General features: G+C 36.3%; 1 long non-coding RNA gene across 1 annotated transcript; it reads right to left on the reverse strand.

Annotated features, from left to right (window-relative positions):
• Positions 1-9,930: 9,930 nt before the first annotated feature.
• LOC111941474 (uncharacterized) lies at positions 9,931-22,767 on the reverse strand. Its single transcript, XR_002870050.2, has 6 exons — positions 22,637-22,767; positions 19,398-19,478; positions 18,441-18,501; positions 15,017-15,100; positions 13,338-13,432; positions 9,931-11,089 (listed from the first exon to the last, which is right to left on the reverse strand). It is a non-coding gene; the product is annotated as an uncharacterized LOC111941474 (long non-coding RNA).
• Positions 22,768-26,498: the final 3,731 nt, after the last annotated feature.

Here is a 26,498-nt window from a genome sequence, read left to right on the forward strand (position 1 = left end):
ATAAAAAAAGGTCAGTTTTTTTGACCGTCATGTAGTTTCTGCTGAAATAACCTCCTGTATGATCTCATGTGTAAATTTTTCCGAGAAGCCTTTCTCCATTTCTACTCTGTTTTCTTTCTAATGGAATAGTTAAATACTTGGTGTCTTCTTTCTGGTCAGAAGGATGATGAATGTAGCCCTAAAGGTTGGAAACAGTAATGTGTACAAGTCTGCTGTAGAAAATTAATTTAGGGCTTTGCTTTCTAAGCAAGTTACTGTTACAGCAGTCAGCTGAGTGCTTGCTGAAACTGTGAAGAATTAAACATTGCAACATTGTTCCATCCTGATTATCCATTGGAAAAAAAAAAGGCAATAGATTTGAAACATCAAGTCTGGGGTTTTACTAGTACTTAGGAGTCAGGAACTGAGGTTTTTTTTTTGAATTTCAAAGGCAGTTTGTAGCTTTCATTGAGGGCCTTCTGAAAAGGCTGGTTTATGGTTTTTGGTTTTGTTCCCCAGTGATATCTAAACTGAGTAATAAAATAATTGCTGACATACCAGTTTATTTACAATGTTGTATTCAACAATAAACAGAAGACATGCTGATCCTTCCATCCTTTAATCTTTGTGTTTTTACTATGTCTTCAGCCTGCTCCTCAGCTGGGCCCTGGTGGAACAGAGGAAGGGGCTATGCGGTAAGGGCAGGCAGAGATCCACAGAAGGTGGCAAACTCACTTCTTTCCCATTACAGAGAGGAAGTAATGTAATAAAACTAGCCTGGAAAGAGTCATGGTCTTTGTGGGACTAAAGAGACACAACTTGCTGTACTGAGGAGAGGACAGAGCTGGCAGAAATGTCAATGCCACTGGACAAGGAAAAGCAGATGTCACAGGGGAGAACAAATGAGTGAGTAATAGCTGCTGTACAAAACTGGAAATGGCACAGAATAACTGAGACAGAACAGACAGGAGACTTAAATGTTCATGAGACTACAGGCATGTTTTATTTTTTTTCCAATGTGTTAGGTTTATGCATCCATAGAATAACTTCCAGTAATAGTTTGCATACCTGAAGAAAAAATTTTCTCTTTGGGAGGTAATTTCTGCATATGTGCTGTCAAGTGAAACATTGCAGGATCCAGACATCAGATGTATTAGTCATGTTGGTACCTCACATCTGGGAACAGAAGCTGAACTTTTGGAGGTCAAATAGATAAACTGGTAGTGCTGGGGTGATAAGCCTCCTGGATACTTACTGGATATGTCCTGTTGGTGGCCTTTGTTTCAATGCCAGTTGCACTATGGTGAGCACCAACCCTGTTGCGAAATTCCTAACTTTCCATAACCTGGAAAGGTATCTCCTGGAACAGACTGGCTTACCTTTTGTTTTCTCCATTTGCAATTTAAGCCATATAATATTCACTTGCTACTTATAGTAGTTCAAAACATTATCTTCTGAAGATGGCTCAGTAAACCATGGATCCCCAGAACACATGAATAGCTTAAATATGGCCATGCCAAGAATGTAAATGAAAAATTGTATCTGCATGGCCCCTCATGTAACAGAAGCTTCTTCCATCATTGGTTAGCCTAAAACTGCTTTCTGCTCCTATTTTATAAATTTTTTTGACAATTGAAGTGTGATAGTGCAATCTAGACTTCACTGGTGTCCATATACAGTCTCAAAATCACTATGAATGCATGTTGGAACAATGATGGGCAAACAATCCTATTTTTGCAAGATTTTTTGGAGACTCCCTGCTGGAAAACGCCCTAGCAGGCGCAGGAACACTTGCGCGACTCCTGTGTTGGCTACAGTTTGCCCTCACAAGCTGTGCTGTAACAGTGTCTTGTGCTAAGCTATTAGCAGTCTGACCCCTAGAATCACAGAATGGTGTGCACTGGAAGGAACATTAAAGACTATCTGGTTCCAATGCCTCTGCCATGGGCAGGGACACCTTCTACTACACCAGGTTGCTTCAAGCCCCATTCAACCTGGTCCTGAACAATTCCAGGAATGAGGCTTCCATAGCTTCTCTGGGCAACCTGTGCCAGTGCCCCACACCCTCTGACCCATGATCCATGCTCTCAGTGAGCTTCTGAGGTAGGCTCTGAGATTGAATAGAAAAGCTGAATGTTATGTGATGCCAAAGAAGGCTAATGGAACATCAGACTGCTGTGGTTTAGGTCATCTCTGTTCTGTGGAGGGATCTATGCTGACTTCTTGTCTACCCTCAGGACCAAGACAAAGCTGTAAGTGAAGGATGTAATGACAGTTCTTAGATCACTTATGGAGTGTTCAGGACATGCATGCATATGTGGGTTTTTGTTCTACTGGAAGAGGCCGTGACAAGGGCACAGGTCTTATACTGGAGGCAATGACGCCTGCTAGAAAGACCACACAGTTCCTTCAGGCAGGGTAGGTAACAGTGTGGAAATAACTGCTTTGAAAGCTCAGAGTTCTCAGGGCTTTCTAACTTGGTAGTGATAAACTGCTGGCTGAAAACATCTCTCTGTATCCCATCTTTCAGCTGTACGTATTTGCATTTCCTGAGATATGGGACAGCCAAAGTGAATACTGTACTGGAATTGCAATTGGGTCACTACCACCTTCCCCCTTCCCTTTTTAAGAGATAAAAAGGGGATCTCTTTTCCATAGGAAGAGAAGCCGTGTTACTAATGATCTAACAGGGTCTCGTGAAACACCTTGGACCGAAAGGAGTCAATGAGTGACTAAAATAGTGTACACAAATCTCTGTGAGAGTTGGTAGGCTTTAACACATTATAAAACCATTTCAGTGCTGGAAAGGAAGAGGTACAACTTAAAAAAACATTCCAAATGTTCTGGTGCAAAAGTCAGGTACTGCCATGTGGATGAGAGAAGAAGCAGGTGAACTGCTATGCACAAGAAAGTTGTCTTTTTTTTTCCTCTTTAAGTCTTGTGCTGTTTTGCTGGAAGGCATGTAGGCCTGCAGAGTTGGAAAACCTATGCTCTTGTGATGCCTGTACTTGGCAACTGGTGTTTACTTATCTTTGGGATCTAAGAGTGTGTACAACCCTGTTTATACAAAGAGAATGCATTCAATAGGTCCTTGTGCCTCAGGAAACCCATAAAGAAATACTTTTTATCAAGATGTCTGTCTATGGAAATGCCACTACTGCCATAAAGGCTCTCTACTGCACCGTATCTAAATTCCTTTCTAGATGTCTGTGGCAATGCTTACCATTTCAATTTAGCATTTGCAATATTAACTAATAATACTCTATTTGAGACCCTCATTTTCAGAAGGTAATTCTTTCTGAAGCAGAGATAAAACTTCAGCATCTTTTTGCTCTAGGTGTCAATATTTCCTATCATTGGAGGCAGCTTTCACCGTATCAGTTAGCTTGGGAAAGACCTCTCAGATCAAGCCCAACCTATGACCAACTGAACACCATGTCAACTGGACCATGGCACCAAGTACCACATCTCATCTTTTCTTTAACACCTCCAGGGACGGTGATTCCACCACTGGAGCAGCCCAGTCCAATATCTAATCACACTTTCTGAGAAGAAATTCCTCCTAATGTCCAGCTGAAACCTCCCCTGGTACAGTTTGAGGCCATTTCCTCTCATCCTGTCGCTTGTTACTTGGAACAACAAACAAGCTCTCTGCAATTACCTAAAAGGATGTTGTAGCAAGGTGGGTGTCAGTCTTTTTTTCCAGATAACAAGTGACAAGATGAGAGTAAATGGCCTCAAATTGTACTAGTGTAGGTTTAGATAGGAGAGCAGGAAAATTTCCTTCACCGAAAGGGTGGCTAGGCATTGGAACAGGATGCCCAGGGAAAATCATCATCCCAAGGAAAACTCAAAAGGCACATGGGTGTGGCACTTGGGGATGTGGTTTAGTGGTGAGCATGGTGGTGCTGGGTTAATGGCTGGACTAGAGATCTTGGAGGTCTTTTCCAACCTTAAGGCTTCTGAATGTGTGAGATGGTGAAAAATACAGGAAGCTCCCATCTCTATAAGCTGCCCTAGTGTGAACCACACCTACCTCTCTACTGGTGTAGGATGTCCAGCTAAACAGAACTGTATAGAAGCTTTCAGTCTTCTGGTTCTGACTAAGCTCAGGAGTATTTTATATGGACCTAGTCCTACAGGATGCTGGAAACCTATAAAAAATGACCTCTGAGTACTAGCAGAGTAGAAAATGTTTGAATCAATACCGAAAGCTAGGCACCCATTGCAGTTTATGAGGGCTGATTCTGAACCTGATTTGACAGTGAGGAGGAGCTGGATTTCTATGGTGAAGCTCAAGGATTCAAAAGTGATTCAACCTTACTATAATTAATTTTGGTGCCACATTGTTACTGATAATTTCTTTAGAATTATGGCTGCCAAGGAATCCAAGAACTGTAGACCATTGTATCATGAAAATTCCAGCTCTGCATCACTGGACTACCTGGTGTTTCCAGGTCTGAGCTGTTCTTAACTTCTTCAGAAGAATTTATGTAGGATAAAATCAGGATCTGTTTTGCAAATGTTCCTTGTCTCCATCTAATCAAGGTCTAGCCATGTTAGAAGACCTGCTGACAGCCTAGGACAAGAAGTTAGAAAAGCAAAAGAGCTCTGGTCTTTCTCAAATGTTTCTGCTCAGGCAAACTAGAACCAGAGGCCAGGTGCCTGTATCACTTGTGACATCTTGAGGCAATATGTTTCACTTGCTCAGCCTTCTTAGAAGATTCATGTGATGCTCATCAACCCAAGTAAAGTGTATCTTATGTAGACAGTCTTTAATGACACCACTACATTACACAGCAAATGTCTGAACGCTAGGGAGGTCGTGCTCGTTCACAGGGTATGTGCAGACATGAAATTCTTCCTAGGCTGAGGTAATTTATCTAACCAAAGCAAAAAAAAAACCCCAAAACAAACAAACTAGAAATGCTAGTTTTACTAAATCACATCTTAATAGTTATGTAAGTGTTAATATGAACAAGTAAGAAAGTAAAGTAAGAAAAAAACTAAAGAAGATCAGTGAAAAATAAAATTACTATTATCATTTACTAATGAGAAGCTCTCTGTAGCCACTGGTAGTCTGAAGAATGAGGGGATAGATTAACACTACTCTTGCACAAAGAACGCAGCTACTGCTTTCACAGGTGCTGCTGAAAAATGTTCTGCTATATTGGTACAAATGGCTGCATGCAGCACCCGTGTATCAATGCACAACACACACAGAAGAATCACAAGTATTCTTAAAGATGTCAGAATTCAGGAAGATATTTTTTAGTTTTGTCTATGTAATATCCAGAGGCAGATGAGTGTCACAGTCTGTATTCCAGACTCCAACATAAAGAAGTTCAATATAAATTATTTGGTTTTAACAAAGGGTGACAGAGAAATTCCTGTCTCAAGGAAGTGCCTTATGGGGATTCAAAGTAGTTTCCCCAGGCCTAGATGTCTCAAAAGAAGAACCTATTGAAAGCCTGAGAAACTCAATCACTATAAATCCAGGTGTTTAAAATTCTGTTAAATTCTGTTAAAATTTAAATGTTAAAAACAGGACCAGGTGCTGTTTTTAACAGAATTCTGCAGTAAACATGAAAAAACTAGAGATAAAGCAAGGATTCTGTCAATTATGACTAAAAATCTCTGCTGCTCTGGATAATTCTTCACAGCTAAAGAGAAAAACTTGCAGTTTTAAAGGAAACTGAGATACATTCATAGCAAAAGGTAGTGCTTTTCCCAGACTACTTACTTTATGTCTGAATAAGCATAAAATAATGGGACACAATGTAACAGCTCTGCAAGTACCTGTATATTCTAAGTGACTAGAATTATTTAACTAAAAATTAAGTATATTCCAAGAACCATGAGGAAGTCCTGAAGTTCAATCCTAATTTGGGAACAGAGTAACCATTCCTCAGAAGAGGAAGAATATTTTAATTTTTCTGAACAGGATAAGTTATTTGAATCTTCTTCAACCTAGAAGAGGCTCCTACCTATGCTGCTAATTTATGAGGGGGGACTGCAAACTCCCCCATGAAAAAAACCCAACCCAAACCAAAAAACCTCTGAAACCCAAAGACTCAAAAGGCTGCTTCAAACACAGAAAGAAAGCAGTTTGAGGGTAGACTGCAGGAGGGAAGAAGTGAATCTCCTTGCAGATTGCTGAACAGCCATGAAGTTCTTTAAAGTTGCTCCCTGCTTTCCATCTTCATCAGATTTAGAGAATGTAGGAGCATAAAGCAGTTTAAAGCCACCTTTACTGGTGCTCTCTTCAGCAATAAAACCCAGAATTTTGGCATAACAGAGCACTATGATGTGATTCACAAATACTTCGTTATCTCAGTGTACATCTACTGGAAACATAAGGTATTCCTTTAGTGTGCTTTAATGGGTACTTATATTTATTGTATGCTGGCTTTACCATTATTTCAGGAAACATTTTAGGAAAAGAATATGGAACATGCAAGGAACTGCACAGTTAGTCCAATAAAAGCAAATTCCACTACCCTTTGAAATCCTACCTGCAGCTTGCTTTCATCTGCTAACAGCCATAGTTATCACTGCCAACAACCTTTGAACAAAATCTTTTTGTGACATTTTTGCACATATCCTTGATTTAACAAGAAAGATGGGGAACATCTGTGGCCAACTTCCACTGGGTATTTTTTCAGAAGCAGGAGATGCGAACTTGAATCTCCCCTCAGGCTTCTGAAACCTAGGTTTTCTGTTTCATGGAAGAGTCTCCTTGCCTTGAGATTGTTTCAGCTAGTTTTTCAAAACTCTTCTGAGGGATTTTAGCAAGTTTTGATAATTTAAAAACAGCTCTTTGTTCTGTCCCCTTCTTTCCCATTCCCCCTTTTCAATTACAGCATCGTAGCCTTACCCTCTTGTTTCTGCCAGCTGTTCTAAGATATCTGATCACTGATATTTTAATGTGTTCTAAGAGTGAGAAAGTCCTCCACACACTGGCTTTCTTGGCAATCATGCTTCATAGTCTTCTGTGTGGTAGTAGAAAACTAATTGTAACATTAGTTTCTCTAGCACTGTTGCAGCTATGGATTTTCAGCCACAAATCCAATTCCTTAAATGAAGATAAGGTGTTATAACCTTGGCCATACCTGATGCAGAAAGAGATAATTGTTTCTCAACAGATGAGAAAACACAAACAAGTATGTAGCTAGTTGCATTGGCAGCAACTTAAAACACATACAAAAAACACCTTAAAGCAAAACAAATGTGATTAAGACACCCAAGACTCTTGGTAAAACTGTACCTTGCTAAATAGCAGAAGCTCTTATAGATGTGTCTGGAAGAGTGTCTCAGTCATTAAATAAGGCTGCAATTGTTTAGTTCACTGCCAGTTTACAAACTTTTTGTTTTAAAATCCTGCATTCTTGACAGAACTTTATCTAAATACTTTGCCTTAGGCTGTAAATGTGATATTAAAGCATGCTAGTCTTAAGTTTTATCACAAGGACAAAGCACTGTTCTATGTTTTTACTACAGCAATTTAGAAATATACTTCCATAAAGGCATTAGAAACTGTGTGCAAGCACTCTATTTAACCAAGCTTTAACATTTCTTATACACAAGAGATAAAATTTAATTTACAGGTAGTTTTTATGAGCACACACACATTTTTCTTCTCTCTCCACTTTTTCTATTTGTGATATGGGACTGAAAAAAATTTCTTGCCGAGTGCAGTGAACAGCTGAATTCAAGCACAATTCTATTTGAGAACCTCCACAGCAATACAACCAACAGGGGGCTGTCTGGCTACACAATGTTATCAAATCTGCAGTGAAATCCTTTTCCTGACTGTACAACCTACCATTCGTGCACACTTCCTAACACTGGTTGAAGAACAAGTCATTTAACAGATTTCATACCTCCAAAACATTAGAGTTCTTGTCCATCTTTGTCTTAAACTACTGGAAATGTAATATTTTTGATCTGGAAGGTCCATTATAGACAGATAATACAGCTTTAATGTATTTATTGATGTGTCTGAAAATAATAGATATTGCTCGTTGGAAAAGGGGGAGACTTTCACATTGTCTTGATAAAAGGAAAGGCATACCACAGCTGCTTCCACATGCTAAGAAGCTGTATGTATATGAACATTTCTGTGCTGGTTTCATATGTTGATACTAATCTTCTGTGAATAAAAAATAAAAATAAATATATAGACCAAAATGTTTTTAGACCCTTTGATACTGATTCAAAGAGCAGATGGGCAGAGTCTGTCTGTAGTAGTGTCAAGAAAGGACGAATAATGCCCTGAATATTCCTTACAGTGACTTAAGCAATGTAAATGGGCTTTAAAACTTGGGTGCCAGTCCCAGGAGTGAAGGGTATTTTCTTGGTGCTGGCACTGTTGCATACAGCAAGCACATTCAGCTGGCTGAGCTTACCAAAAACCTAAACTAAAGTCATTCAGTGAAACCACCAAAGATACGAGGGCCAGGTTAATAGTGAAAGAAACAAGAAGACTCCTTCCCAAACTTGTCTGGCTCAAGAAACAAAAAGCTGTAGAACCATAGTCTTATATTATTGTTGACTAGTCTAACCGGTAAAATAATATAACGCCTGAAGCTCTTCCTTTGCCTTTATTTCAATAAAACATTAAAATTGTAAACATTTGAGACTTTCTATGCTATAATTTATGCCTTATATACTTCAAATTTTATAATACTTAAGGTTTTTTTTTAGTATTTGTTGAGAGATTCTAAAATGTTTTACTTTTAAAACCACTTAAAAGTGTAAAAGCTGCTGACAGAGTTCTTTTATAAGGCAATAAAGCCACATACTTGCCCTGCAGAAATATAGGGAAATGTGAAGCTTTCTGTCCGACTCCTATGGCTATAAACAGCAGAACAAAACCTTTCAGACATATTATTACTATTTCTCAAGAGAAATTAAACCTTCACCTACTATGCACTGTATACTTTAGATTGAAGACACAAGGTAGATAAATGCTCCTATAATTATGTTAATTTCAGAACTTTTGAACATAAGATTCAAATTTTATATTGAGGCAGAAGCAATATAACAAATTTAATTTTATTTTTTAACAAACACAGAGCTATAAGTGAATAAAATGTGGAAAAAAAATAAGAGTTGCACCTGATGACCATTAAATAACTTCCAACAGAATAAACTATTTAGAGTGAAAAAGTACTCCGATGATTATTATCCCACTCACAGAAAGATGAACAATGTTACTCATGCCATTGCATTTTTCATCATTTTTCCCTTATTTATTTATAGCTGAATATTTTATTGTGATACACACAACTGCCACCTTAGAAAGGAGATTCACATATATCTGAGACATAAGTTTTCTTTCAAGTACATTTTAAATGTCTTTGTTTTCCACATGAAGAATTGCTGCTGCTGTTAAAGTGGTACATTAGCAGCTCACCACTCTGGGTGTATTTCTATAATTTCTTGTGACTTCTGTGACAATAGATTGTGATAAAGATAAAGGAAAAGTCTAAACACTTCAAATTTCAACTGCTACTGCGGCTACCTAATTAGAAGAGACTTTCCCCAATACTTAACAAGATACCATGACTAAGGGAAAAGCTGAAACATTTTCAGATCACTGCATCCAAATTTCTAGTACAGACCACTCTTACTTAGCAAAGTGTGCCTGCTGTAGGGAGTATCAAGAAAACTGCCTTTGAAATCTGAAGAAAACGGCTGTTAGAAGTCCTAAATACTTTGGTATAAGTCCCTTTACATTTTTAGAGATGCAGTGCTTACGACTGTACATTAAGAAATTTTTACAATTTAACTAGTTCATTGTTTCTGGAAAATAGATCTTCACAGGTAAATTTATTGTCAAATATGCTGAAGTTCAAATAAGTACATTACCTTTAGTATATGGAAGATTTTGCAGAATGTTGATGATGTTGCTTACAAAGATGACAAGCAAAAAATGACACACACAAGTATTTAATAATGAGTTATATTTGCAAAATGAATCAGTGACAAGACAGGACACAAATCAGAATATTTTGCCGTTCACAGGACTGCAGAAATAGACCATGAATAAATAGCACAGAAACTCTGCTTCCCAGCCTGAGCTGACAACAGTTGATAAGTTGATTGCAGATCTGGTCTTTAAAAGATGCACGGTACTCACCTCTTCCTCCGAAATCAGAATTACTAAATGCCATAGAAAATTCCATGAGGACATGCATTACTGTAGTACAGCTACTAAACAAAGTAGCCAACAGCCCTTCAAGGTATGTGTCCATTACTCCCATTTTAAATGTGACAAGGAGGTGTAGAAACTATCATAGTATGCAACAATCTGAAGTTCCTTTTAAGAAGACAGGAGACTGTCAGCAGACATAACTTTACAGAGTATTTTAATTCAAATGACAACTCCTAAGAAGCCCAGCTACCAATGTGAACCACCAGTGTTTCTCTCACACATGAGTCTTAAATCAGACACCTCTAAATAAAGCACAATATATGCATTACAGAAACAATGGCCGGGTTACTTGTCCAGCATCATGTGAGAATAAAGGCAGAAAAATAAACATCACATCAAATTCTTAGGAATTCTCACTTGATATAACCATGAAGACATGGTTTCTTCTATTTGCAGCCATTTGTTGCATTGCCTACAGAGTTTTTTTACCAGTTTCTGAAGCACCTGTAACAACATCAGGCTTCTTGATTGCACAGCCCACAAACATCTTCCCTGGCCCAGCACCACAACAGGCTGACCCTATCAATACATTAAACATTGTGTGTGATCATGAAGATTGCTTCATAGTATACCGACACAAGGGGGCAAATGAAGATTGCAGAATCTTAAAGCAGGAGTTATCTAACTTCTTAATGTTTCATTTTGTGATCTTCTTGTTCTTTTTACAGTTATTAGCTTGTGCTTTGGCTTTTTCTCCCCCCCTCACAAAAAACGTTTTCTCCTTTGAATTCTAATTCCCCTTATTAGATGAAGCATTTTATTTACTTCCACAAAGACGATGAGAGAACTGAAGAATCTTTCACACGAAGAAAGGCTGAGTGAGCTGAGACTCCAGCCTGGAGAAGAAAAGGCTTGTGTTTGTGTGATCTCAGCAATGTTCCTAAATGCCTGCTGGTGGGGGTATGGGAGAGTAAAGAAGACATAGTCAGGCTCTTCTCAGTTGTGTCCAGAGACAGGACAAGAGGCAACCGGTAAGAAATGAACTGCATGAAATTCTAGCTGAACAGGGCAGGATGCAGAGTCTCCATCCTTGAATATATTCAAAATTGACTGGACAAGCCTTAAAGAAATGACTCTGTTTGAACTAGAGCTTTCCCTTACAACCTCAGCTACTTACTTTGGGATTTATTTTCAGGACCAAAATCCATGAAGTAGCTCAGGGTCGTAATAGGCCTGCCATCTTTGTGAAAAACGATGAGGGGGATGAAATTGACAGTGATTTCCTATATGACAGCAAAAGCTACTAAACAGTCTGCATTCCCTTCTGGATCTGAAGTGCAAAGCACTCCAGTGAATGTTAGGAATCATCTGAGGATTGAGGGATCATCTGAGGGATGAGCCTCTTTCCCTAAGCCTGACTGATTCTCTTTGCTTCATGCCAGATCCCCTCTGTCAGGATGCTGCTTCTTCCAATTTCAATAAATAATCAAACCCCCAAATCTTTGCCCGATGGATTTCAATCTTTCTGATTTTCCAGTTCATCAGATCTGTCCTTCCTGTATCTGTTCTCAGCTCCAACCTTTTAACATCACGTTTTTAGACATGCTCCTAGCACTAGTTGTTTTCACTCACATACAGCTATTAGTTTATTTTCAAGCAGATCTATCTTTTCTCGTCTTTTTTATGTGAATTAAGTATCTTTTTCCCATACAGTTCCTACCTAGCAGAAAATAAGCACCTGAACTAAAAACACTGAGCTTTCCTTTCTTACATCAGGCATGGTCCTTAGGACCTCAGAGCTGCAACACAAAATGAGTTTGATCCAGCTACAGTCTCTGGCACCACCCATACAGGCAAACCTCTGAACTGCTAATATTAAGCTACCTGTGAACCATGTGAGAAATGTAACATCCTTTTCAAAGGTTTAGGAACAGAATTATTTGAGTAGGCCTACATAAGCACTTGAAGTAGTTTTCTTAATCCAGACAGGAACTTTGGTTCCTCAGTTGAACTCTGGTTCTGCAAATGCTCAAACTGTGTTTTCACCATGTCACTGAACTATTCTAAGCTGCTAGGGCCACCGAACAAGGCGCTCCAACCTTTGCCCTTCTGCTTCTTCCTGCTCCCTGCTATTTCCTGCCCTTGTGCCAGTGATAGGAGTTTGCATGGTGAACCAGAAGGAAGTACAGTCTGTTTCACTCTTTGCACAAAGGCCAACATGAGCACAATGAAGTTGTCAGGAACAAGCAGCTCGGCCACTGGACTTTGACAAAGCCACACAAATAGACTTACTTGTTGTATGCTCTCAAGTCTCTGATCACCTCCTTAAATTCACATCTACTCATAAAAGTCCCTGGGAAAAATCCTGGGTACATTAAAATACTAGATATACAAGAGCAACTGGATGGGTGGCCTGCTGCAAGTACCAGGCTGCAGCATGCTGAAAAAAATCAGCAACATTTAAGGTCTTTCCAAGAATTTCTAAGTCTTCAAATGGCTGAAGTTTATGTGCAGGTCTTTAATATTTAGCAGTTACACTGCTACTTGCAGAAACTCAATAAGAAAGCTATCCAACTTTGAGCCAGATAGGATATTTTTTATAAGCAGTCAACCTTTGGTCATGTATCTTAAGAGAAATGTAGTAGGTAAATGTGCACACAAGTGTTCTTTATGAAAAGCTGTAGGCTAATTCTGCATAGCTGTGCTATTGAGAACTGTTCAGGTTTGAACTAAATTGGAAATTTTAGCCATTAGTAATTTTGCTAGTTCAAATCCATAGCAGTTGTAAACGAGATGTGATTTTTACCAGTGTTAAATTCTGAACTATGGTCAAATAATGCAAACTTATAAATTACAACAACTTGGATTCATATTCATCTACATCATGTTTGTATGCGTGCAACTGCACCAGTAGCAGGCTCATGAAGGCTAAAATCAAAGCAATTCTTGAGTGAAGATAAGCTGCTTCTACTCCTTTTAAAACATTTATATGGTATATTAACTTGACTCTGTGAACACCTATTTGAACAAGGTATATGTATTTTAAATGGTAAAATACAACAGGGCTAATAAAATTAGATTAGCAAGTGATACTGAGTCATGATAGTGAAGAAAATAAATTCTTAAAAGGAAACACACTTTCAGATCTGTATCTAAAATTAGAGACATTTACATAACCATTAGTCTACATTTGACTCACCACACAGTTCTTGCATGCAGCTTTTAAAAGGAAAGGAGCCCAAGTAATTTCCATTCTCACTGCAGCAATTTCAATCATCTCAATGAAAGACTCTCCTGCAAGAGAAAAATCTTAGTGGAAGATGAGAAAAAATTAGTAAATTCACAGTGAGATACACAGTTTAAACTTCAAGCCATAAAACAGTTACCTGTCTATAGCCCAGTGGTTTAAGAAATGAAGTGGTTAATAAGTTCTGTAAAAAAAATTGGAAGGCACTTTTTCTTTATGAGTTCTCTTTCCTAAAAGCATGACCAAAAACTTCACAGTTCCACTAATTTAGAAAAGGTTGTAAAAATGAACAGTTTCAAGAGGTTTAATAAAGAAATGTGCTGACAATTAAAGTAACAATTTTTATAGCTTTTAAAGATATAAACAAACACACTTACCAAAGTATTGTTAGACAGGTGTAGCTTGAGATGGCTCCTTAAATGTTCAGTTTTCACATAAACCAGAGCAAAATTATATATATGTCTACTCTATATTTACCATTAGATACTATGAAGCTCTAAATATAGTTTCTGAATAAATGAAAATACAAAAAAAGCTAAGAAAGTGTTCATATACAAACAATATACAAATTTATACCAATAAAAAGGCATAGGAAATACATGCAATTCCTGTTCCATGACCCACGTGCAGAAGTGGCTAGCCTTACTTCAGCAGCACAGTTAATACTGGAGATATTTACAGTCTTAACACCAATATTTACGTGCTGCTAAAGTATGACAGACATCAGCATCACAAGATTGACTAATTCATAAGTGGTATGTCTCTTCAGGGTGATGAAATCCTTGTATTTTTGAGGCAGCACAATATGGCCTGCACCTTTTCAAAACCCACAAACCATTATGTGCTGCTACGTTATGCCAAGGTGTCTACCATGCTTCAAGGAAACAAACATTCTCTGAGAGCTGAATGCAGAATTTTCTTATTCAACTTTCATGTAGTAACATCAGTTGTATTAATGAACTACAAAATGTTTAGAAAACGTCTGTCCATTGCCAAGCTGACTTTATTTTAGTGGAGCTCTAGACTATATTGTCATCTCTAATACCTTAATGGGACATGAACCACAAAGTGGACAATTGTGTGTCTGACTAGAGAAACGAATGATTATGCAGATGTTTACTTCAAAAGAAAACAAAAAAAATCTGGGTTATTTTCTAATCTAACTTTTTGTCATCTGGAAACTCGGATGTGAAAAGAAAACTCCAACAACTTTCATATATAAGAGAATAAGAGCTAATTTCAAAATAAGCTTCTGTCAGCTACTCTATCAGTCCTCAAGCCATTTCTTAGCTCTGCAGCTTACCCTTACTGCAATTTTGGGGCACACAAATTAGTCTTAGCTAATTTCAGAGGAAAAAAAAATTAAGAAACCCCACAACAATTGTTAGCAAGAATAGTAACTTATCTGTCATTATGAGCAGGAGCTCATCTGCCCCCAGCCTAGAATGACCAAGCTTTACTTGAAGTAAGCCAGAGATGTGGAGTTTACATCCATGCTAGGTATCACTTTCTTAGACTAAAGAATGCCAGAGATTGAAGGATGTGCAATCCTTTTACTGGTTCCCTAGATAACATGAATTGTGCTTTCTTTAATGTTTTTATACTAAACTGTTAGGACAAAAGCTACTTACACAGCATGGACCCAAACACGCCACTCCCTTGCAATAAGCCTTCTAGTCAGGTCATGACAGACAACTGGAAACTAACAGGGCTATCTGTAAGCACAAAAAGAGATTTGGCAGGCCACGGGGGGGAAAAATTGGGGAGTTTTTCTTTCCTCCCTTCTTATTTTTGTTCCTACAGTAATACAGCAGGGCAGTATCTGCTAGAAGAGTCCATTGCCACTAATGTGCCAATTAAAGCGAGATTGCTGGTGTAAATTAACAGGTAACAGCAGCAACACTTCATATAGTTTATCCAGGTAGAAATGCTAACTTTGGGAACTGCATCAAAGAGGCATTTCTGGTATGTTTTATACATGCACAGCTATATTCACACTTATCCCCACCCCACCTCTTACTACCTATGTTTGTTTTTAAAAACAGGCAGCTAAAATAGGCAAACTAAATTAAATAGGCATGACTTACCCAACTTACCATTGGTGAATTAAAGCAGGAGTGCAAAGTCAAAATAAACCTATACTGTAAATGTATGCCATGACAGTTGGTCTCCCCCCTGAAGAAACTGTGCTAGGCATAAGCCAAGAGAATAAAAAGTAAAGACAAAATCTCCACCATATATACATATATATATGTAATGTGGAAGGCATAGATAAAGATAGATGTGAGCAAAAATGCTAGCCAGCAGTAAGAGATTTACTTCAACTTTAAGAGTAAGAAAAAAACCATGAAAAATGTTCCCTAGCAAGAAAAAATACTGCTTTGTACTTGTAGATTTACCTTAAAAGTTTGAAAGAAAATTATTTAAATAAGACACCTGCAACATTTAATACCTTTGGAAGTGCATTTCTCATTTTTCCATTTAGGCCAAATTCTTCATTTGAAGCTCCATGTGTTCAGCTGATACTATCCTTTCAATTGCCTGGTTGATTTCAGGTTCTAGCTTAAGTATGGAGGGTTTTTTTCCTGTTGCATAACTAAACCACTCTAAAAATACATACACACTATGAAATGAAGACTTGGCAGAACTATTATGCTAGTTTCTGCAGTAAGTACATTAGTAAGAAAACTTACAGGTAATTCCACCCACCCATACAAAACATGAACACAATTACATGAATTCCTGCATGAATGGCAAAATTCTGGGCTGTTTTGAGTTGTGTTTTTATGTTGGTTTTTTTTTTTGTTTTTAAAAAATATTTTGGAAGGTGTCTTATTGCTTTTTTTTTTTTTAACTTTACTACAAAATGCTCCTAAAGAAACCAACCAACGCAAAAATTCAACACTATGTGACTACATGTTTTCTACATGCTATTAAAATAGATATCATCTGTAAGGAGAATAAGCAAATTATCACATAAATTGAACACAGTGTATGTGAGAGAAGGGGTTGTGGAACAGGAAAAGGATGAAAGAAGGAAGTCTAAGTTAAGAAGTGTACTGATAGCTGAGCCAGGAATGTACTGAAATCCAGGAGTGTCTGCACAAAGTTGTGTACCATAATGTTTTGGTCATAAAGTCAATACAGTTGTTACCAAGAGTGCTTCTCCTACCTCCATCCTATGTCTTACAATTGTGGATGAGAGACATAACAGACAAAGGAGACCTCAATAAAAGCTGGGAATCATGCATTCAAGCAGCTCCATTATATTTCTCAAGTCCCTAAGAGCAAGTTTTGCTGAGGAAAAAGGATTCTGAAGATGCAAAACAGAAATTCCACAGAAGCAGCTCACATACACAAGTCAGGACTGCTCTTTAAAAAAAAGTATTGGAACTGTTAAAAAAAATAAAGAGAAAGAAAAAAAGAGAACGTGTGTGTGCATATGTATTTGTGCTTGTTTTAGCAACTGGAGTGCTCCCAAGCAGTGAAGGAACCTTTCCTTCATTTCAGTATTTCCTAGTTGATTATCAAAGACCTAGCCCAATTTAAATATTATTTTCAGTTTTTATTGTTTATAGTTAAGAGTTTATGACAACACCAAGCCAAACTCAGTCTTTTCTGACCCTATGAAAACCAGCTACAAGTCAATTTCTGGCTACTATACATACTAATAAGCTCCTTAAATGCTACTATAACTACTAATAAACTCCTAAAACCTTTGTGTAACATACTATACCCAGGAGGTACCACTAGGTCTGCAATCTGACTGACAGGTCAGTGACAGAGTAAAACACACCACGGCCTTTGTATTAAACACTGTATATTGACTCTAATACCAGGAACATGATGTAAAATTAAACATTTACCTTGTGCCTTTTGGTCACACACACACAAAAAAAAAAGCACTCTCTTGATACCTCTTGGCCAAAACCTCTTCCTCCATCAATAGTGTTCTACACCATTGCTCACAACCATATTCCATTGCTTTTGTTCCTTACTCATTAATTCAAAACACAGATCCAATATGAAAGCAAGGCTATTGCTTCATTGTTTATTGTGACCCTTTCCCAACCTTATTTCAGATTAAAATTAGAAAACTGAATGTGAATCTGACTTAAGTGTTCCACAGTCTAAAAGCATTACATCTGTCCACCAGTGCAACTCTCCTCCACAGCCCTGACTTCAGCAATTACATGTCCATATCTCAAGTTTTCCCAGGTTATCTTCGTTTAACCAGAAATGAGACAGGGTTTGCACTGAGATGGCACAGCATGAAGTGCAGCATCTTTGAAAAGTGTGTCCTGCTCTGTGCATTCCATTAATGGAAGTAAGTTACTTCTATGTTAGACAGGAAATTTTGCAGCCTAGCTTTTGGGACAACTGTTGGTGAATTTGCCAAGCTCTCCTCTCACAGTTCAGTGCCACTAACACACCACTAAATATGAATAAACACAATGGCAGTTCAACACTGGAAAATACTTTTAGGGTTTTATTGAATTAATCTGAGAAAAAGACAGAATTAAAGATAATCTCACTGTTCACTACCAAGAAATCTGAACACTTCCATTCTCTAAGATTCCAAGATCTAAAAATGTATGTAGCTGTATCTTTCTCATACGCTTTTTACACTCTTCCCTCTGAGTTAAAACAATAGTTTCATTTTATTTTTGTCATATGCTTACTCACCACTCCATATTTATACTGCAAACATGCTAGAATTTATAACTCTTGTTCATTATTGAATCTAAGATTTAGAAGTGTATTATTTTACTCTTGCCTTCTTGTTTTTTTGTTAAGGAACCACCTTTCCATCTAATTTGTGGTGTCAGCAGCCTTTAAAGTGATATACATGTATTTATTAAAAGAAGTGGAGATTCCACTGAAATATTTCAGAACATACACACTTTAAGGGTAGCAGTGCACTTTTGTCTATTATTCCATTATTCCATTATTATTTGCTTCAGGCATAACCTACAACACTCAGTTAATTCACTCAACTTAATTGAGGTTACTTTCTGGTCAGAGGAAGAAGAATTAAGAGAATGAACTATATACCTTGATTGCTCTTCTCCTGAAGTAACAGTCAGATTTTTAATTACTTTTTAAGAATGCAGTTCTAAAAAGGAAAAATAAAATTAAATTAAATAATAATAATAAAAAAAAATTCTCCAAACTAGCAATTTCATTGCATGGGTTTGTTTTTTTCTAAAATTAAGTAACTCTAACACAACAATAAATTTGCCTCACTTCACCTCAAAGAGGGGCAGTAATCCAGGATCAAGCTTATACACACTCCCCATGTGTAATAGGTCCTTCCATACCCTCAAGCAAGCAGCTGAATATTTTTAAGACTATTATAAAATTGAGTAAAAAAAAAACCCCAAAAACCCAAACAAACAAACAAACAAAAATGCACCTAAAACCCAACACAAATAATGCTTTAAATAATTATCTGAACAAAAAGATGAATATTTGAACAGAGGTAACTAGCACTAATTTAGGGTTTTGGTAGCACACTTTGACATAAAAAAAAAATTGCACGTTGACTATTTCCTGATTGTGTCAGCAATACACCCCATATAACCATGGCAAAAGACTGGGAGAACTTCATTTTTTGCAATGTGAAGTATTAATAACTAAAGTAAAGCAGATGACTGCTGTTTACTGAAATTTACTGCTACTAAATTTGGAGAATCTATATCATGTGTCCAGCCATCTCTCCAAGGATCATGAACAAACACATTTAGACTAGCTGGAGAACTACTGCATAAGATAAACATGAAATAACAAAGCCAGATAAAAATAAAAACCAGGAAGTAAAACCATTGAGAAATTCAGAAGTACAAAAATACCTGGAAATTTAGAACTGCAGTTAAGGGCTCTCAGCATAAAACTCTATTTTACACCCTTTTTACTTAATCTAAGACTCACAATACTGCTTATACTAACTTGACTTGTGTATTAATTTGTATGAGGTGCACCCCCCCACTGATTGCACTCAGGAAGACAAACCAAAGTGAAGACTGTTACTTAGTTCTGCAATACTGATGCTTCTATTGGAGTGATGAATAGCAAACAGAATGCAGTGGATTTCTGTGAAAGGCAAGAAAGGTAGTTAGTTCTGACTTAAACAAGTACAGTATGTCAATTTTTATAGCTTGCTAGCTAAAAAAAGCATAACTATGGGAAGCTGATATGGCACACAAAAAATTTATCAATGCATAGGGTTTTTTTAGGTATATTATCAGTGTATTTTAGAATCAACCGTAGCTTAAAAATAAAACTGAATAAGACTAATCCCTCCCCACCTCTTTCCCCAGCTTCTAAGAAGTGTTTTGTCAGAAGTTGATGCATTAACTAGATTGCTATATGAAACACTTTACAGGGAACTTGTAAAGTGTAACAAGCTCCAAGTTCTAGCAGAGTTTGTAAAAGCTGCACTTCAGAAAAGCTTTCCAGCTTTGCACTGGTATAGCTTGCACACAACTTCTAAAAATCTGTCTTCTCTGCACCTTTGGCAAGCACACAGGAAGAAAAACTGTGTGAACACTTTCAATCTGTACCAGCATTCTTTCTGCTTGAAAGGACACAAACAAAATTAAGAAAAATGAAGCTATTTTCTAAGTTCTACAAAGTAAGTTTTATATTTCATTGTAGTAGTAATTAAAATGTTCTTTTCTCCCCAATTTTATCACAAAAATTATTAAAACAAAATATAGTGGATCCATCAGAAAGAAAGACAGATCTGTCTTAAATATAATCCTCAGTTTCTGTATGAGTATTAAAACAAATTTCTAACACATTTTCAGATTAAAAAAAATTATTAAAAGGATAAATATTTTCAAGTTCTCCAATAAACGTAGACTTAGATTATTACACTACTACATTCAGAAAAGTTTATCCTATTATTACAGCTAAAGCTTCCCAAAACCTGAAGTATATAGAATCATTAGCAATAAAAGAAAATGTAACAATCTCTCTCCAAACAACAATAACTCTACAATGCAAACCAGCTATATAATGTAAAGTTACTAAGACAGGGAAACAGATTCTCCTTTTAAACATATTAACTTTTTTTAAAAAAACTTTAAAATATATATTCTATTGGTTCTCTATTACATTCACTAATTTCTGCTTTCTTACAAAAAAAAATAATTAGTTTTATGAAGTTCTCAGAAGACTTGCTCATGTAACAGTCACAGGCCTCGTGTAAAATTTTGTCCTCCTCTAAGTTGGCACAGTCTTTTTTGAAAGAAGACCATGCAAGTATTGCTATTTAAATCCTAACTCTACAATGTACAGCAAAGCATTTCTTGTCCTCAACAGAATACTCAAGTCACTTTTGCAGAAATCCTGGTGGGTCTGAGCAAAGGATCAATTTCCAAAGTACTTCTAGGAAAGTGAAAAATATGTTGGTCAGTATTAGCCAGACTGCCTTCCTAGTTGCTGTCTTACCTCTAATTGGTAAATAATTACAAATCATAGGCCAGTAACAGAGCAACATATTTTTTTTAATGGCCTTATATATAAATAATAACTATTTACACTATGCCAAACCACAAATCCTAAATTGAGATTTTGTTACATCTCAGTATTGTATGGGACTATAATGCCTAAAGATAAAAACCAGGCTCATAGCTCAGAACGAAACCCCACTTGTAAAGGGCTAAATTTGCTGCTTGTCTGCTTTCAAAGATTTAAGGTCAGAGTGACAATGCTATAAAATAAGGGTCAAAGCACAAAAAGACCAAGGCCACAGAACAAAGAGCTTTTCGTGTCCTGAAAGAAGTTGCTTTTTGTAAGCCTGCCTTCTGGCTCAGGCAGTAAATTTGTCTTTTTCTTAACATCATCACTACATGACTTCTATAAAATGCCAGACAACAGCATGACTTATGAAAGGTGAAACTGACCTGTTTGAAGACATCAACCCAGCTTAAGGGAATCCACTAGTTAACAGCAGAAGAACACCTCCTAGTAACTGCTACTTTTCTAGTTGTAAGCAATATTTCTGCAACTTCATTATTTAATTAGTCACTTCAGCAGAAGTTTCAGATGTCCATAGTACCTTTGGGGTGCAGATTCCTGGTCTGTATTATCTTATTGTTTATTCAGTGGTAGCTGGAGCAGTAATCTTTCCCCCACCTCTCTGTGAAATATTACTAGAATACTACTAATCTTAATAGATATAATCTAACACACAGATCTGCGCACTCCCTTTCAAAAACATTTCTTGTTTGGTTCCCCACTTTCCATCAATGATACCCCCACTACTCAAAGAACTGAGCTAAAACAAAATAAAATGGTGCTTTCTAAGGCTGATGCAGATCGATAAGCAGTGAATTTCATTTTTCCAGCTAGAAAACAAACTTCACTTAGAACATGATTTACAAAAACAATAACAACAGTTTTGACAAACAAAAGGAACTTTATCCAACAGAAAAAAAAAAAGAAAAAAAAGATAAGGATGCTGTGTGCCTCTTATGGCTTTATATTAAGTTAGATTTTCAATACTTCATTAACTATGAAGTAAAACCATACTGAATTAACTAGATGTTAATATATTAAGAAAAAATATTTATAATCCAATACGTAAAGTACACAAGTAATTCAAAAAAACCCAAAATTTTATACTCAGACTAATAAATACCCAAGAATATAAAAGATGTTAAATCTCTGAAAACTAGCATCTGAATTTTTTAAAATAAAAAGTTATAAGACAAAAGTTATAAAAATGCAGTATGCTCTTTGAGCAATATCAGTACTGCAATAAGTGTCACTCCACTGTAATCCAAACCTATATGAAACAATCAGAATTCTCTGCATTATCTTTTATAAGTCTGAGGCAAGACATTTTGAAAATACAGATCTTTCATACTTGAAGTAATTATTTTCCCCTTCAAAATAGATGGCTTCTGTCTTCAAAGTTACTGTTTTAATTTTTTTCAGTCCTACTAATGTACTTAAAAGCTGAAACTGGAGATTCAGATATGTAGAATTAGGTAAAAAAAATATAAAAAAACCCCTTACCTTTCGACTCTGGAGATCTATAACAGCTGAGTTTCAGTGCCAACAAAAGAGAGGTTTCACAAAACAAATGGCTTTGCTTTGGATCTACATTAAGCTATAATAACTGGTTCCTATATTAATTCTTAAATGTGGCATTTAATAAAACTATATGAATTTTTTTCAGTCTAAAAATATATTATTTTTTTTCTATAAATATATATTCTTTAAATATAATTGAAAAATACCTTGATATAGGAAAAGCCTAGTGTAACATATGAAAGGCCTACTCCAATCATCCTACACATTTTGAAGGAAACGATTACTCCTCATCTCTCAAGAAGCACTGGTGCGAGTATACTGATTCTTCTTGTGGTGAATAGCAGCCCACAAGTTAAGGAACTGATGCAAACTGGCAGATTTCCCCTTCTAATTCTGAGTCATATGCGTCATCTTTTTGTCAAAAGCTGGGAAGAAAAAGAGTCTCTCTTCCAGCCTGCCACATGAAACCACCTGCTTAAAGACAGAACAGACCAATATTGCAATATTGGTCTGCACTTTGCTGGTACTTACACATTTGTTCTTGCTTTGTTCAAATAAACAAAATTCTGAAGACAGCTTTAATGTTAATGACAGAACTCATCTCTTTGATTTAGGGCCAAAAATCAAGCTGGAAAAAGGAAAAAAAAAAAAAAAAATAGAAAAAAGAGTCATATTGGCATGAAAGCACTTATTTTAAAATGGTAGTGTCTTACCTGCCAAAGACTAAGGGTTCAGCTCCTTAAAAGCTTACATGCACGCTTGGTTTAATCACCTAGAATCAGATAGATTTTGTAGAAATACATTCCAAAACCAAGAGTTCATGTGTGTGTGTGATTAAGACCTCTGTGTCACTGTACATGGCTGCCAACTAATTCCTCAAACCCACTGCCCCAATTAACACAAAAAATCTCCCCTAAACCCCAAAGAACCTAACAATTTCTGTAGGTTAAATTTCACATGCTCCTTTTTTCCCTGTTGTGCATTTCGCAAATTAAGAACCAAGAAAACTGCTTTCTTGATCAAGGCCATTTGGACTATATATACTGTGTTATGACACAGCATCTCTCAAAGGCACCAGCACAGGTTGACATCATTGCCAGCAGATTACATATTTTCAAACTGCACTAGAGTTACTGATCAGACCTGTAGAAAACAGGTGTAAATGTTTACTGTAACAATGCACTGCAGTATTCATATTCATCTGTGGCACTGCCAGAGTGACTGCAAGTAAATATTCTTTATAAAAAAAACACTTGAAAGCAGCTAAAGCAAATTTTAGACATTAATACTAAGTTGTGCAAAAGAATGCAAAGAAAATACAACTTGACAACCTGATCCAGAGTGTTGAAACAAACTTGCCATTTTAATCATAGATCAGCTTATTTATATACAAGCACACAAAATATATATTATATATAAATATGCACATAAAGTTAGATAGAAAGATGGGTATAAACTCACACACACACACTCTTATATAAAATGCCTTTTGTTTTCAAATTTGTACTGTGCCACAAGCATTTACACGGCTGGGTGCATACATTTCAATATAATGAGAAAATTTGCATTGCTAAAATAAGAGTACTAGAGTGCTTTTCAAGAACCACGACACCATCATTTGCATTACAGGTTATTATTTACAAGTATTTAAGATGTTCTGTAAATCTATAATGAACATTGCAACAGTGAAAACTGTAATTTATTATGTAATGCACTGTTATATAAATTGTTTAAATTGTGTACAATATACACAGATGACCTCTTCTACTAGGTTAAATATTAAATACAGCATTTTATTGCTCATCTTCAACTATTTTTTTTCCATTCTATATAATATATTTTACTTGATAAGATTACAGACACAAAGTACCTATCTGATGCCTTATCCTGGTTATTGTGTGGTTTGGTTTTTGTGTGTGTATTTTTTTCTAATTTGAAATTAATTATTCATACTGTTGTCTTAATTTGACTAACTATGCAGTATTTTTTAAGAAAATATTTTACCATATATTCTATTTTCCTTGGTGCTTAACAAAAGACATTTAAGCTTTTCTGCAATGTTACCTTACCCCCCAAAACCCAGTTATCCTTCTAAGAGTTTGACAGCAAATAAAAACCAAACAAAACCCACCACTGAGAAAGTAATGCCTTTTTGACAATGGCAGGAGTGAACGAGGTGAGAAGACACTGTGGAGGATGTTTCTTAACTTGTAATTCAGTAAAGCATAAGAACTGGCTTAACTTCTTCCTCAGTCAGTGGAGCACTCCAAGACATGAGAAGTGAGTTAAATAAACCATTTAGGAGGGTAATCACACAGAGCAGCTTTTGCCTGGGGGAGACCCTGGGAAAGTCTCCATTGGCTCCCTCTTTTTCATCTCAGGCCCACAGGCACCCATAACTGTTCTGGGGTAGGCTGCTGCTTTGAATTGCCCTCTAGTGTTAGCCTTCATTAATTCCTACCTCAATGACAAATCCTATTCAGGTTTTTAATAACAGAAAGTGGGTCAGCAGCTGAAGTTATATTAAGCTAAAAAAGTTAAACAAAAAAATTTGAACACTGTTTCAAATTTTTTTCAGGTCAGAAGGCTGGGAAGCTGACAATTTAAGTATTACACACCAAAAATACAAAAAGCCTATACACCTAAATAAAAAAAAAAAAAAATATAAAAAGTTTATGAGAGAACTTATGAACATTGTATTTTACATTTCAGTGAATTTCTCATGCAGTTGCACAAAAATATCAATTTCTGAAGCAAATATTCAATATTCACTGTCAATAGCTAAATTCACTGTCGTTATGGTGGGATCAAAACATTAAAAAAAAACAGAGGAGTTGTTGGTGTCAACAGAGCACAGTTTAGCAGTACCAATACCCTGGAAGAAATTATTCTCTCACTGCTAATTCAAGAGTCTCCTTGTTACACCCTAAACCCAGATGCAAAACAGGCACCATGGAGATCCAGATTTTAAACCTGGTAATACTAGGAAGAGAAGGCAAGCATTTTCCTCTGATTTTATTTCAAACCATGTTTTATCTACTCTCAAATTGTTTAGAGAGGTAATGAATCTGGGACTTAAAGAAGTATGGAGAACATATTAGTAACACTTGCATGTCATACAGCTATGGATTTCCACATACACAGAATTAAAGGTGAACGTATGACCCTTTGTTTAAAAAAATACTCTGGTCATACAGAGCTACAATCCATTACTCTGACTGAGAGCTGAAAAAAAATTTTAGAATTAGGTGTTAACACAGATGAAGAAAAGTAAAGATTTGAGTGCTGCTTTTATAACTCCTGTGCTTGGCATTAAAAGCAGCATTTTCCCTTCTCCTGAGAACCTGGAAAAAATCTTTTGGTTTTAGGGAGCATAGGGACAGGGTAACCCGTACATAATCATTCTTTTTGATCAAGAGTTCTTTTTGCCTGTGGAAAATGCTGACAGTAAGTGTTACAGTATCAAAAAGGAACTCTGTTCCACAATAAATTTTTCAATGTATTTTCACTTAGAGAAGGACTTTCTTATAAGAGACATTGCAATGTTTCACAACAGATGGAACATCTTTGTCTAATTTTTGAGCTTGACTAAAATATGGACTAAGTTGCAACAAGAGAAAGCAAGGTGTTTTCAGAATAAAGTGATAACATTTTTAATACCACAGTATCTACCCATTCTACCAAGAGAAAATATTGCTCCAAAAGAATACAGAAATTATAAAGCAAATGTTTTCATTTATGAGATTCACTGGAAGTCCTGTTAAATCTATAAGTGACTTATATAATGTTATATCTATTTTGAAGTAGGAAATTAAGTTTGGGGAGATCATAATCATATTCATAATTAAAATATTTTATAAATGTCTAAGTTAACTTCCATATGAATACTAAAATCCATTTCCTTCTGTGGGGAGAAAGGGCAATTTAAAAAAAAAAAATTTAAAAAAATTAATTTGTTCTTCATGTCAACTATTGGAAGCATAAAATCATAAAAATCTTTGACCAAAGGCTTAAAAAAAACCCACCAACAAATCAAAACAAACCAAATCATCCACAAAACAAAAAAAA

Source organism: Cyanistes caeruleus, chromosome 3 (genome assembly GCF_971803275.1).
Source record: "Cyanistes caeruleus chromosome 3, bCyaCae1.hap1.1, whole genome shotgun sequence".
In the NCBI taxonomy this organism is placed as follows: domain Eukaryota; kingdom Metazoa; phylum Chordata; class Aves; order Passeriformes; family Paridae; genus Cyanistes; species Cyanistes caeruleus.